Consider the following 13,215-nt stretch of genomic DNA (forward strand, 5'->3'; position numbering starts at 1 on the left):
GGACAAGGAAGATGGTGAAAAGGAGTACAGATGGTTCTGCACCAGCCAGTTTTCACCCTGGAAGAAACAAACCTCAAAGTCATCTCTACTTTTAACAACGCACTTTTACCTTTAAATAACTCTATAATAATAATGCTTTCATCGTAATATTCTGAAATAATATGGCTTTGGCACTCCAAATGTACTCTCTTGCAGTAATTTAAGAATTAGGAGGTTGGTTCTTAAGACCTTAAAATCAAAGAATCATAGAATGCGAGAACATTGAACTAGAGGTTACCTTATATATCAGTTGGTTCAAAGTTCCAGCCTAGTGCACAGAACCTTCCACACCATCCTGCAAATGTTGTTTGTGTTATTTTTAAACATGAAGAAGTGAACTATAACTGATATTTATGACATTATATTAGATAGTAAATACTCAGTATAAAAACAAAAATATGCTGACTTTATGCTCAAGAATTGATGTTTATGAACGCCTCCATTAAAAACAAAATTGAAGTCTTATGTGGTCCAGACACTGTCCCCAGGCTTGGATACAACATGGAGCAAGACAGACACACCAACTCGGTTCTGTAGGAGTTTATAGTCCCTCAGGGAATGAATGTTCAATTTCAATAAACTGTAGGAAGTACTGCAAATGAGGAAGTTAAGAGTGTGACAGCAGCACATATCAGGACTCTTAAATTATTCTGGGGTATGACAAGGAAAGCTTCCCTGATGAAGTGACATTTATGTCAAGCCTGTAAGAATGAGGAATTAAGCATTGGGAGGAGGAGGAGAAAAGTGTTCCAAGCAAAAGTTGCAGTATGTATGAAGGCCTGGAGGTCAGAGAAAGCATGTCAATGATACTTCTTGCAAAGAATATAGCAAGTTATTCCATATTATATTTAACTTTCTTATTCAATTACAGTGTGGCTAGCAGGATGCTCTTTTCAATGAATTTAATTGTAAATCATCATTTACTCTTTTTTTTTTATTACACTTTTCTCTTTCCATCATCTCAATGAAATTTCTCAGTGACAGTGGTTCAAGGTTCCTCAATTCAGGATTGGTTTTATTAAAACTTTTATTTATTTCCTGAGCCTGATGCACTATACCTATATTATCTCATAACTCATGACCTTACCAGCAACTATTATTATCTCCAAGTTATAAATGGGGAATCTGAGCCTCAAAGAAATTAAATAATATATCCTAGGTCACACATGGCCAGGATGCCAACTCTTCTCTGTCTGCCTTTCTAGTCCTTTCTCTTTATACTCTGCATTACTGCCCATGAATTACATAATGAATTGTGAGAGCCCATATTTCAGAACATGAGTTAAGCTTTTTGAAAGTGAAAGTCTCAGTCACAAGACTTCTCTTTTCTATTCTCCCCGCATTGTGCTGAGTCTTCACTCCATTCTCCCATCTATGTGACTGCCTTTGAAAAACTCATCTCTGCTAAAGGAAACTAGAGATTCCTTAAGTCCCACATTGCTTGGTTTACCTGTTTTAATAACTGAAAATTTACACCATCTGGAAATTTGTTCCTTTATATGAATCCATTCCTTTATGCATTAGTTTAAATCAAATGTGTCAACCATGTAGTCAATGGCAGGAAAAGAACAGAGGTGATAGGGAACTAAGAATTCAGAGCCCTTATCAAGAACTATGTTAGACCCTTTAAAGACATAAGTCATTTCATCCTCAGCATGAACTGTAGGGTAGGTATTGTAATTCCCATTTAACAAGTCAGGAACCATTGGTTCAGTTGCTTTAGCTGCAGAGCTGGGATTTGAACTCTTGTCTGTAAGTATCCAAAGTCCTTGATTTTTCTTCTATGCTATACTGATTGTTCATTTATTTCTTTCAAAATTTTCATTGAGAGATCCTATGTGATAGAACTGAGAACATTACGATGAGAATTGAACCCATGTTTTAACAAGACCTTTATTTTCTAATTAGCTCTGTATTGCTGATTGGTCCTTTGTGCCATTAGTGCCTGGTGTGTAATAGGAACCTGAATATTTGATACATTGCATGCTTATTTAATTTTCAGCCCAGAATTTGTCGGCCACTGGTCATCATGTACCCATGTAGTTGGTATCACTTAACTCTTCTCCCTACGCATACTAGTTTGAGCTTATTAATTTGCCCCCACTGGATGCAGTCATGTATCCAGGGACCCATGAAAGTCATTATGTGTATGCCGTGAAACTTGATCCTCAGCTCTCCAGGCCGTGCATATCTGTTCCTCCAGCACTATGGATTTGGCCAGGAGAAGGATCCTGAAGTTTGTAGACCTGCGCTCCCCAGCGTCACCGTTGCTTGCGTATGGGGATTGGACAGCTCCGCTCACTTAGCATTGCGCATGCGTCCAGGACTGCACAGGGGGAGGTGAAGCGAGAGGTAGAGGTAGCGAGGTACATCAGTTGCCCTTTGGTTCCTCTATCGGTAATCATGCTGCTCCCTTAATTTCATTCTGAGTAGGTGGGAACACATCTATGCCCAGGACGGTACCTGCTTCTCCCTCATTTGTTGTTGTTTTTAACATTTCCCTATCCACACCACACCTTTCCAGAGTGGCAGGGGAAAGGAGCAAGGCCTGAGCAAGTGGTCGAGAACCATTCGAGCTTCTTTCTTTTTCTTTCCAGCCATTGGCATTCCTGAAGTGTTTTGCTGGCATGTGTAATGGGCGGAGTGGATACAGAAATAATCAAGTTAAAGTTTCAAATATTTAAAGTGGGATAGCATGCAGAGTTATTTTTGTTTTTCTCAAAACAAAACAAAACAGACTATAAATTCTGAGAAACAGCCTCACAGGTGTGTATTTGAGTGAAGTGTGCCATGAACTTGTGGGAGAAAAATTAATTTTGAAACAATCTCTTAAAGTCATAGGGCTACTCTTATAAAAGGCTTTTAGAAAGCACTGACAACTTTCCAACATTAAAAAAATTATTTAAATATAGAGTACTCTCCTCTGTCTCCCCTTGTTTTTGTTTGAATGATCCCCAAATCATATTGAGCTTAATTCTTTTGTTCATTGAACATTTATTTATTTATTTATTTAGCATTTTGTTAATTTTTTTAATTGGAGGATGTAATCCTAGTTAAAAGAGAAAAAAATAACCAAAGTAGAAATAGGAAATACAGTTACAATTTTAGGAAATTTAAAAGATGACTTCCCAAAAGCATTAAAAACTGTCATGTGTGTTGTGTGTTGTGTGTGTGTGTGTGTGTGTGTGTGTGTGTGTATGTAAAATATATTACAAAGACAGATCCTGAATCATGAGCTATAAATAGTATATAAACCATGGTCACGTATATTAAGTTTGAAATTTATAATTTTCAACAAGGTGACTCCTAAAAATGTTACTATGACTTGTAGCACTTTAGGACAATATGTGTCAGAACTCATTAGGATTTTCTTTTTCTTATGAACACTTATTTATTGAATGCTGCCTATTTCCCGGGAACTGGGTACACAGTAACTACTGGTCGAGATATAGCTCCTGCCCTCATGGAATTTAACTGATGTTGGCTAATATTTATTACTTACTTACCTTGTGCCAGACATTTAATGCCATCATCTCATTTAATTCTCTTATCGACCCTGTGAGGTAGGTACTAGTTTTAGTCCTATTTTAAAGATGAGGATAATGCAGCTTAGGAACGTTAAGTATCACAGCTAGTAAATAAGTCATCGGTGGGAATAAACAAATTAGTGATGGGAATGACCCCAAAGATAAGTGGGATGATTCACGTTTTAGAACAATGATAGCCTGTGTGGACTTTGAATGTCCATGGCTCTGAAATGAATAGCAAAAGTAGAAAGTAGCCTTGGTTTGAAAATATTTTCTAAAGATTTCTTTTGAACTCTCATTCACCCTTTTGTTTTTTCCCCAGGTCCTAGAAGGATGGATTAGGAGTGCAAACCGGAGGGCTCAAGTACAAAATCTCAGGTATATCTAACCAAAGCCTTTACACATGTAAGTGTGTAATTTCCATTATACCTATTGTTCTTGATTGGCCTTTGACATCCTGACGTTTGTGAGATTTGTTGGTCCCTAAGTCTGCCACACTTAACAATAAGCATCTGGGAGTCTCCAAAAAACCTATGCTTGTGCTGTAATCTGACTTCAATTTGAATATAATTTACATATAATTTTTCTGTATAGCGATGGTTATCAGGAACTACTCTATTTCACTTAAACCAAATGAAAAATATGGGAAGTCTGTGAATTGGTGTTGTTAAAATTAAATACAAAATGGAGACTGGGCCTGAAAACTCCCTGGCAGACAAACTCATTTAAGCCAACATGTACAACTAACCTATTTCTTCAATGTAAGTAAAAGTAACTTAGGTTTTTTTGTTGTTGTTTTGTTTTGTTTTTGTAAATGCCTCTGATAATCATAAATAAAATGTTGTCATTGTGCAAATGGTATAGGATAGTCACTTTTAACCAATCCCCAGCCCTATCTGGAAACCTCCATTGTAATAACCAATCATTGTAAAGGTTAAACAACTTCCCATTTTTACTTTATGAGACCGCCTATAATATAATGCCCCCCGAGCTTCATATTAGTTTTAAATTTGAAAGCTCCCAGTTCATGAACTGTTCTTACATACATGATAACATTTTACTAAATACTATTTATCAATCTAATGATTTTAATTTTGCTATTTCTGGATATTTGACAGTGTTATGGGTTGAATTGTGTTTCTCCAAAATTCATATGTTGAAGTCCTAACCCCTAGTACTTCAGGATGTGACTATATTGGAGGTAGGATTAAAGAGGCAAATAAATTAAAATGAGGTCATTGGCGTGGGCACTAATCCAATATGACTAGTGTCCTTATAAGAAGAGGGAGGTAGGACAGAGATACATACAGGATGAAGACCATGTGAAGACCTAGGGAGAAGATGGCCCTCTACAAGCCAAAGAGATTGGCCTCAGAAGAAACCAATCCTTCCAAAACCTTGATCTCAGACTTCTAATCTCTAGAATTGTAAGAAAGCAAATTTTTGTTATTTAAACCACTCGGTCTGTGGTACTTTGTTATGGCAGCCCTAATACAATTGGCTTCTAAATATGTGCTGAAAGGGTTGTGAATTTCCAATTAGACACATTCAATTTATATAATATAGTATTGCACCAAAGAAGATCCTCCAAAATAATGAGTTTTGACAATGTATTTTTCCTGATGGAATAAGCACTCAGAAATTCAGGGTTATGGCCCTAGTTCAGTTGGTGGCAGTTAATAAAGTGTATGTGGCCTTGAGACAATCTCCTAACCAAAAATTGTTTTATCAGTATGTAAAATTGGTATAATGGCACTCTTTTTCTTCATGAAGCCTATAATTAAAGTTACATAAGTGGGGAATTTTTAATCATAAACTCCATCATTTAAAATAAAGTTGGTAATTTGATTCTGTTGTCTGAAAAATTATATTTTGCTGATACTTCTTCTTGGGTATCAGATGCAAAATGTATGGGGGCAAGACTATACAGGGAGAAAAAGGTCAGGAAAAGTATTCACTGGATTTTAATTAAAACATTATTTGTTGCACTTTAATAGAGTGATATGTATAAAAACTACTTAATATGTATATGTATACATATACATATTATAAAATATATGTATAAGTGATATGTTATAAAAACTATGTTATAAAAACTACTTAAGACTGCCTTTTGTTTATAAAAAGAAACAGCTGGGTTTTAGCGTTTGTGTGTATTCAAGATCAGTGTTCACTGAGAAAAAGGAAATCCATAGCCTTTTGGAGAAGAAAATAAAAATTTAGTTTACTCATCACTCATTAAAAAACATTCTTTCTGTGCACATGGAACATAAAGCTCATTAGGTTTACAATCCATCCACTTCCATATCTTATAAAGCTTAATCTCTGGATTAGGTGTCATTTTTAGTTGACTATTTTAGATTTGAAATTGGAAATTTGTGCAATATAACTATTTATTCACACTGCTACTAGGCAGTGTCACTAAGGACCAGTAAACTATGGACCATGTGCCTACTCTGACTTCTGGAAATCTGGAATTCTGGGATAAGATGATAGGGTGGTGACCCCAAGAGATCAGAGCTTCTCTTCACCACCCCCCGCTCCGGCCCAAATTCTTTACATTGATTTGAAATCTAACAACTCTGAGAATCTGAGAAAAGGAAAATTCTCACAACAGATTCACTGATAACCCTAGAGGAAGTTCCCATGCCTTCATGTGCCCTTTTCAAAAGAAATCAGCAGGAATATAGAGAAAGTAATGATTTTAAAAGGACACGTGGTTTGGAGCCTTGGCAGCCTTTCCTAGCGATCAGTGAAAAGCCTTGGGGTGTTTCAGGAAAGATGAAAACCTCAAACTCTCCCTCCAAAAATGTTAGGATTTCTGAGTCTATTGCCAGGATCTAAAACGAATTTCTATCATCCATGAAGCAACAAAACACAGCTGAAAAATTAAAATAGTTTGACAGACCACCTGCATTATACTCCTGGAAACAGAATGATTCTTCCGAATTGAAAGTAGATATAAAGCCCTTTCACCTCCCCTCCCCTGCCTTGAATGTGTTGGCCATACTTTCGGAAGCAGCCAGATTGCAGGTTTCCATATGCCCACCTACTTCCACCCTACAAATCAACAAATATCCATCTGAGAATTGCACCTCCCTGAAAGCAACTGGGTAGGATCTAGGAAGGAATCAAAGTGGCCCATTGCATTCTGGGATGTAGAAATCCTACCACACCCTCAACTCCAGAACACTGTAAGAAGGGATAAGAATTAGAACAGTCTTTGTGGCAGTGCCCACTGGGGGTTGCCGCTTTATGTACAGTCCATCTTTTCAGAATATTAGAGCTCTGGAAAGTGACGGAAAGAGAATATACCATCTCATTCCTTCAGAGCTGCTGTAGATGAAATTCTTCTGGTTACTAGAAATGAGTATAGGTCAGGATTTCTCAACCCCGGCACTATAGGAATTTGGGGTCAGATAATTCTTTGTTGTGGGGGCTGGCATGTGTATGTTTAACAGCATCTCTGGATCTCTGGATCTTAGGATGTTTTTGCAGCATCTCTGACCTCTACTAATTAGATGCCAGTAGACCCCCTCCCCCTAACATGTGACAACCAACAATTTCTCCAGATAATGCCAGATGTCCCTCAGAGCAAAAATCACTCCTGGTTGAGAACCATTGGAAGAAGACAATCAAAGACATAATTTGAGAGTAGATTGTTGAGCAGAAAAAAAATGACCTACGTATGTATATCAAAATAGATCAGTGAGCTCTAGGCAAAAGATTTGCTGATATTTATTGAGAGTTGATTATATGCTAGATACTGTTCCAAGTGCTTCACCCCATTATCTTATTTAACCTCAGACCACCCTGTGAAGTAGGTACTATTATTATCTCCATTTTACAATCGGAGAAATGGAGACACAGAAAGGTAAGGATGAGGCCCATTACTAAGTCAAATGAATCATTTCTGATTCAATTCCAGACAATCTGACTCCAGAGGCAGCTTTCTAATTATTAAGCTATAAACATGTACACCTGTATAGCCATTTATAAATCGCAGGTCACTTTCCTAGTTTAGTGTTGTCTCTCCCCTGATTCACTTGTATTCCATGATGGTTTCTTCCTACAGGTTTAACCTAAGGCAGGTAAAGAGTCTATTTTCACCAAGGCGGGAGTGCAGTTGCAGCACCAGACCCATCAGCTGAGGCCTGGCATCCATTTTAATGCACTAAGGCTAGAATCAAATACCTAAGTTGAGCCACAGCCTTTCTTTACTTCCATCCACCTTGACCTATACCCCTGGCTTCTGTCTCATATGAATACCAGCTACTTGGCTGAGACTTTGATCGATCTAGAAACACCTGCCCCAGTGGTTGTTTTCTATTCCCTATGCCCTCTGCAGCATAGAGAGTGTACTCGAGGCATTCCTTCCCTCGTAGGACTGACCCACCATAGACAGGTAGGACTCTGGCCCTCATCAAGGCTGAAATTGTTATGCCCCTTGGTACACAGTGTTTGGGTTAATACTACCTTTCCCTCAGGGGGAAGCCCTATAATACAGCCAGTTCCTCTTGTTGTCCACCCCCAACTCCAGCCCAGGCTTCCACCCACCTCTCCCAGGGCTCTCAAAGTTCGTGCAAGACTTCCAGTCAATCAAGGTAGGGATGCAGTTATCTTTCTTGTTTCGTTTTTCTTGTTTGTTTTTGTTTGTTTTAAAATGTTATTTTGATCTTCCAAATAATTTATGTAGCAAGCAGGGTATATATTATAATCCTATTTGAGCGAAGCACCTAATTAACTTTACCTAATGTCACCATGCTACTAAATGGCAATGCCAGGACTTAAACCTAGGTCATGAAACCATAGATCTTCAGGGCTTGGAAGGCCTTTAAAAGTCATCTAATCCAACCAAGTAAACGAAACTTGTGTCTCCTGCATAATATCTCTGCCAAGTAGTTAACTAGCCTGTGTTTGGATGCCTTCCCTCGCAGGACAGATCAGTTTCATCTTTTGCTAGTTCTGATAGTCATTTGTTTAATCATTCTCACACTCTTCAATTCATTCAACAAGTATTTCAGGGCCTAATAGGTGCGCCTGAAAGTGGTACATGGATATTGAGGCAATTTCTAGAAGTAACTTTAGTTAAAGATAGAAAGTGGAAAGTTCTACAAGAGAAGTACTGATAAAGTGCTATGGAAACTGTCAGAAAGTTCTTCCTTCTACTGATCCAAAACCTGTCTTACTGTGTAGCTTCCAAAATTTGGCCTTTATTCTACTTCCTAGTCATGAAGAAACAAGTCACTCCTTTTCATTACAGCCAGTGTGTCATCCTTCAGTTATTTCCCATAAACTATTTGTCAGATTCTTTTTTACTTCTGGTTACTGCTCCCTGAATCTGTTTCAGTTTGTCTCTGTTTTTCTGAAACGGTTTCCGTCTAGCTGAACAGAACTTAATGTGGGCTGGTCAGAAGAAAAGAGAGGTGGACTACCCTTTTATCATTGTAGGTAAAATCATTCTAGACATTTGCTTTTAGGTAACCACATTCATCATACTGTTGTCTCAGATTGACTTTCCTATTTATTTACTAAAACCCACTGTGCCAGATGTATAGCTGTGTGACTGCGATCCCACTCTTAAATGTCTTACGCTGTCAGATGATTATAATATTGTTCATAGGGCTGAACACTTACTACTTAAAGTTAATTAATAAATTATTATTTGTTGAATTATAATATACACATAAAATAAAACTTAACAATGTTAAACATTTTAAAATACATAGTTCAATAGCATTAAATATATTCACATTGTTGTACAACCATCACCGTCATCCATCTCCAGAACTTTTTAAACTTCTCAAACTGAAACTGTGACCATTAAACACTAGCTCCCCATTTCCCTTCCCCACAACCCCTGGCAATGACCACTCTAGTTTCTGTCCCCAGGAGTTCGACTAATTTGACTACTGTAAGTTACTTATACAAGTGGAATCATACAATATTTGTATTTTGTTTGTGACTGGCTTATTTCATTTTGCATAATGTGTTCAAAGTTCATCCATGTTGTAGCATGTGTTAGAATGTCTTTCATTTCTGAGGCTGAATGTTAATATTCCATTATACATATAGACCACATTTTGTCCATTCATCTGTTGATGGACACTTGGGTTCCTTCTATCTTTGGCTATTGTAAATAGTGCTGCGATCAACGTGGGTGTACAAATATCTTTTGGAGACTCTGCTTTCAATTCTTTGGGGTACATACTCAGAAGTGGAATTGCTTGTGGAATTAATAATTCTTTTTGATACTTGAAGAATATTTTTTTAAATGTTTTGCTTACCTCTCCTAGAAAGTTTTTTGCTTGTTTTTGTTTTAAATCTCACTTAGACAAGATATAAAACTCCAGCTCTGGATAAATTGAACTGAGTTTGAAGTCTCTCTGATCAAATCTGGTTTTCAATGATAGCTAGTACCAGATTTTGAAAAGACTTTATTGGAATAATAAGGACACTAGATGCCAATTACCTAAGGAAAGTATTGAAGTCTACTCGTAGATATCTCTCGGCGGAACACCAACAAAGATAACTTTTGTATCCTTCTGTACAGGATTTCTCCTTTTCACACAATGAATAATCCATATTTTAGTAGAGTTGGAACATACAAATAGCCTGTCAATGTGATTATACTAAAAATCATGTTGCCCTCATAGTAGTTTGAAAGCTAAATACTACTTTGGTCTCAATATCATTTGAGGGCTCCTCCTTAGCTTATCAAATCTGACAAGCATTAACAGGTTGCTCCCCTGTCTACCAAGCCAGTGGTGTGAGGCTGCAGTGTTTTGAGTCAATTCTCTAAAACAATAGAATTGAAGAGCTTCCTGAAGTACTAATTTACAGCATCAGACATTCTTTACATCAGACATTCTGTAAAAAATTTCCTTGCTTTTACATTACGTTATCACTGTCACCTCATGCATACATTTGAAATGTGAATCTTTTAGCTAAATCCCATGTCTGTTTAATATATCATTTAAGTTTACTGAATACCCTTTTGTAAGATGTTACAAGATTGTCATCAAATCCAGTTCAATTAATATTCATTAATGCAACAAACACTGCACACTGTGTCAGACAATGTGCTACACTCTGGGTATATGCTGGTAAGCAAAGCTGAAACAGAGAGGAGCCCTCAGGGATCTGCTTTTAGATGATACTCTTGATTAACATTTTAAAATCTGTTCCTCTTTCAATCCTCTTCACCTTAGTAAAGAGCATCACCATCTGACCAGCTGCTCAAGCCAGAAATCTAGGACTTTTCTTAGGTTTTGTCTCAGAGCCCCCCACCCCCACTCTTCTTTCTTCTACCTCTAAAATTGATCTTGATTCCACCTACTTCATTTCTACCACCATTATCTGAACCCAGGCCACTATCATTTCTAGCCGGGATTACTGTACTAGCTTCAATAACATTCTGACTGGTCTTTCTAATTGTATTGTTGCTCCTCGTTCACCCTTGTCATTTATCCAGGAAGCACTGAGCTGTTTAAAACTTTCCAGTGGCTTCTCATTGCATTTATAATAAAATCAAACCCTCTATAATGATATATCCCTGCATTTTCCTCCCAACTTAACTCCTGCCTTTTACCTCTCTGCCCACTCTGCTCCAGCCACACTGGCAATCTGGCAGTCCTTTCAGTGCCTTAACAAAGACAAATTCTTCTCAGCCTCAGAACTTTCACATATGCTGCTTCCTCTGCCAGGGATGCTCCCCCTCTGCTTGGTGTTTCCTCCCATCTTTAAGATTTAAGCTTAAATGTTTTCTCTTCAGGGTGTGATTCCTTGAAAATGCTGGATAGGTCGGCCCTTAATGTGTGCGTGTGTGTGTGTGTGTGTGTGTGTGTGTGTGTGTTACCTAATCAAGACCGCTGCTATTTTTTTGAGTATTTTTTTCTTGTTTATTGAAAAAGACTCTCATATATAGTGTAAATTTTTTCCCAGATGTTTACATTTTACATGTTTCCTAGATGTTACTTTAACTTTTTTTTTGTTTGATTTTCTGCTTTAAGTTTCAAGTAAAAAAGCCCATCAATTTTTTTCATGGTACCATGCTTAGAGAGTCCTTCTCCTGTGCAAAATTGATACGTGATCACTTAATTTTTTTCTGAAACTTTGGTTGTTATTTTATTTTATTTTATTTTTTAATTTCTATTGGGGAACAGTGTGTTCTTCCAGTATCCATCAGCTCCAAGTCAAGTTGCCATTTTCAACCCAATTATGGAGGGCACAGCTCACTTGCTCATGTGGGAATTGAACTTGCGACCTTGGTGTTATGAGCACTGCGCTCCAACCAACTGAGCCAACCGGCCGCCTCTGTTGTTATTTCTTAAACTTATCTGGACTTTATTTTGCTATGTGACCTAAGGGAGGAATTTATCTTTCTTTCCCCAAATTGTTGGCCATGCGATTTCTTCTCTCCTCCAAGGAGGAGGAACTGCTATGGGTTGGTAAAGTTAAAGGATTATGATTGGTCCATGCTGCCTCAGAGTAGAGTCTTCTGGTAGGGGTATACATAAAATGGTAGTGGGCATTAGAATACCAAGATGTAAGACTTAGATTTGAGCTGTGGGGCAGAAATTGTGGCTAGGTCCTGTTTTGGCTCTAGGAACCGTTAGGCTAATGAGGTTTAGGAAAAGGTAGTTTTTTCCCAAGTTCCAGACTAGTTCCCTAAAATTCTACACTGAGGTCTGACATTCATTAAAGCTTCTCTAGTAACAAACAGTTTTTTCTAACAGTTTTTTCAACAGCTCTGATGGCCATTCCAGAAAGAGTTCCAAAATTGCTTTATTTTTCCTTCTTTCTCAGTGTCTATGTTTTCCTTAAGGGAACCTTAAAGGGAAGAGGTTACTGACCTAGAATAAGATTTAGCTATCTCTGGTCAAAAACCATATTGATTACAACCTCCCATTTTCAACCTTAATTAATACATTTGTTTTTAAAAGCACATTGCATTGTATTATCTTAAATCAAATGAACATTTATATGGGTTCTACATATAGTTTTGACTTAGAACAGTTTTGTGCTAGAACAAAATATATTTTATGCATATGTAATATGTAAAATGGGATTATAATACTAAGTGTAGTTTCAAATAAGAACTACTAAATATTAATATTACAAATACTCATATCTCCACAAAATGGATATTAAATAACTCAGTAAATAATTATCGTCGGCAATCTCTTTTTGAAGAACAGATGAGACCTATTATAGAAAGCTTAGGAAACTTCTAATTAGTTGCAGCTATTTTTTTTTTCAGTGTACATCATCAAGAGTTGCCTAGTTGATCTCTAAGTAAAATGTTTCTGTAGTTAAAGTTGCTGTCAGTCCTAGTATATACTGAAGAGATACTTCTCCAGATAGCTTAGATGCAGTATAGTCTAGTCCACTGAATGCTTCAGAGGCTGACCTGGGGGTCAGAATCTCTTCCCTAAGCAATTTATTTATTTTTATTTTTTATTTTTAAAAATTTTATTGGGGAATATTGGGGGACAGTTGTGTTTTCCAGGACCCATCAGCTCCAAATCATTGTCCTTCAATATAGTTGTGGAGGGCGCAGCTCAGCTGCAAGTCCAGTTGCTGTTTTCAATCTTTAGTCTTCAGCCCACCATCCCATGTGCGAATTGAACCAGCCACCTTGTGGATA

This window comes from Rhinolophus ferrumequinum, chromosome 5 (assembly GCF_004115265.2).
Source record: "Rhinolophus ferrumequinum isolate MPI-CBG mRhiFer1 chromosome 5, mRhiFer1_v1.p, whole genome shotgun sequence".
Taxonomy (NCBI): domain Eukaryota; kingdom Metazoa; phylum Chordata; class Mammalia; order Chiroptera; family Rhinolophidae; genus Rhinolophus; species Rhinolophus ferrumequinum.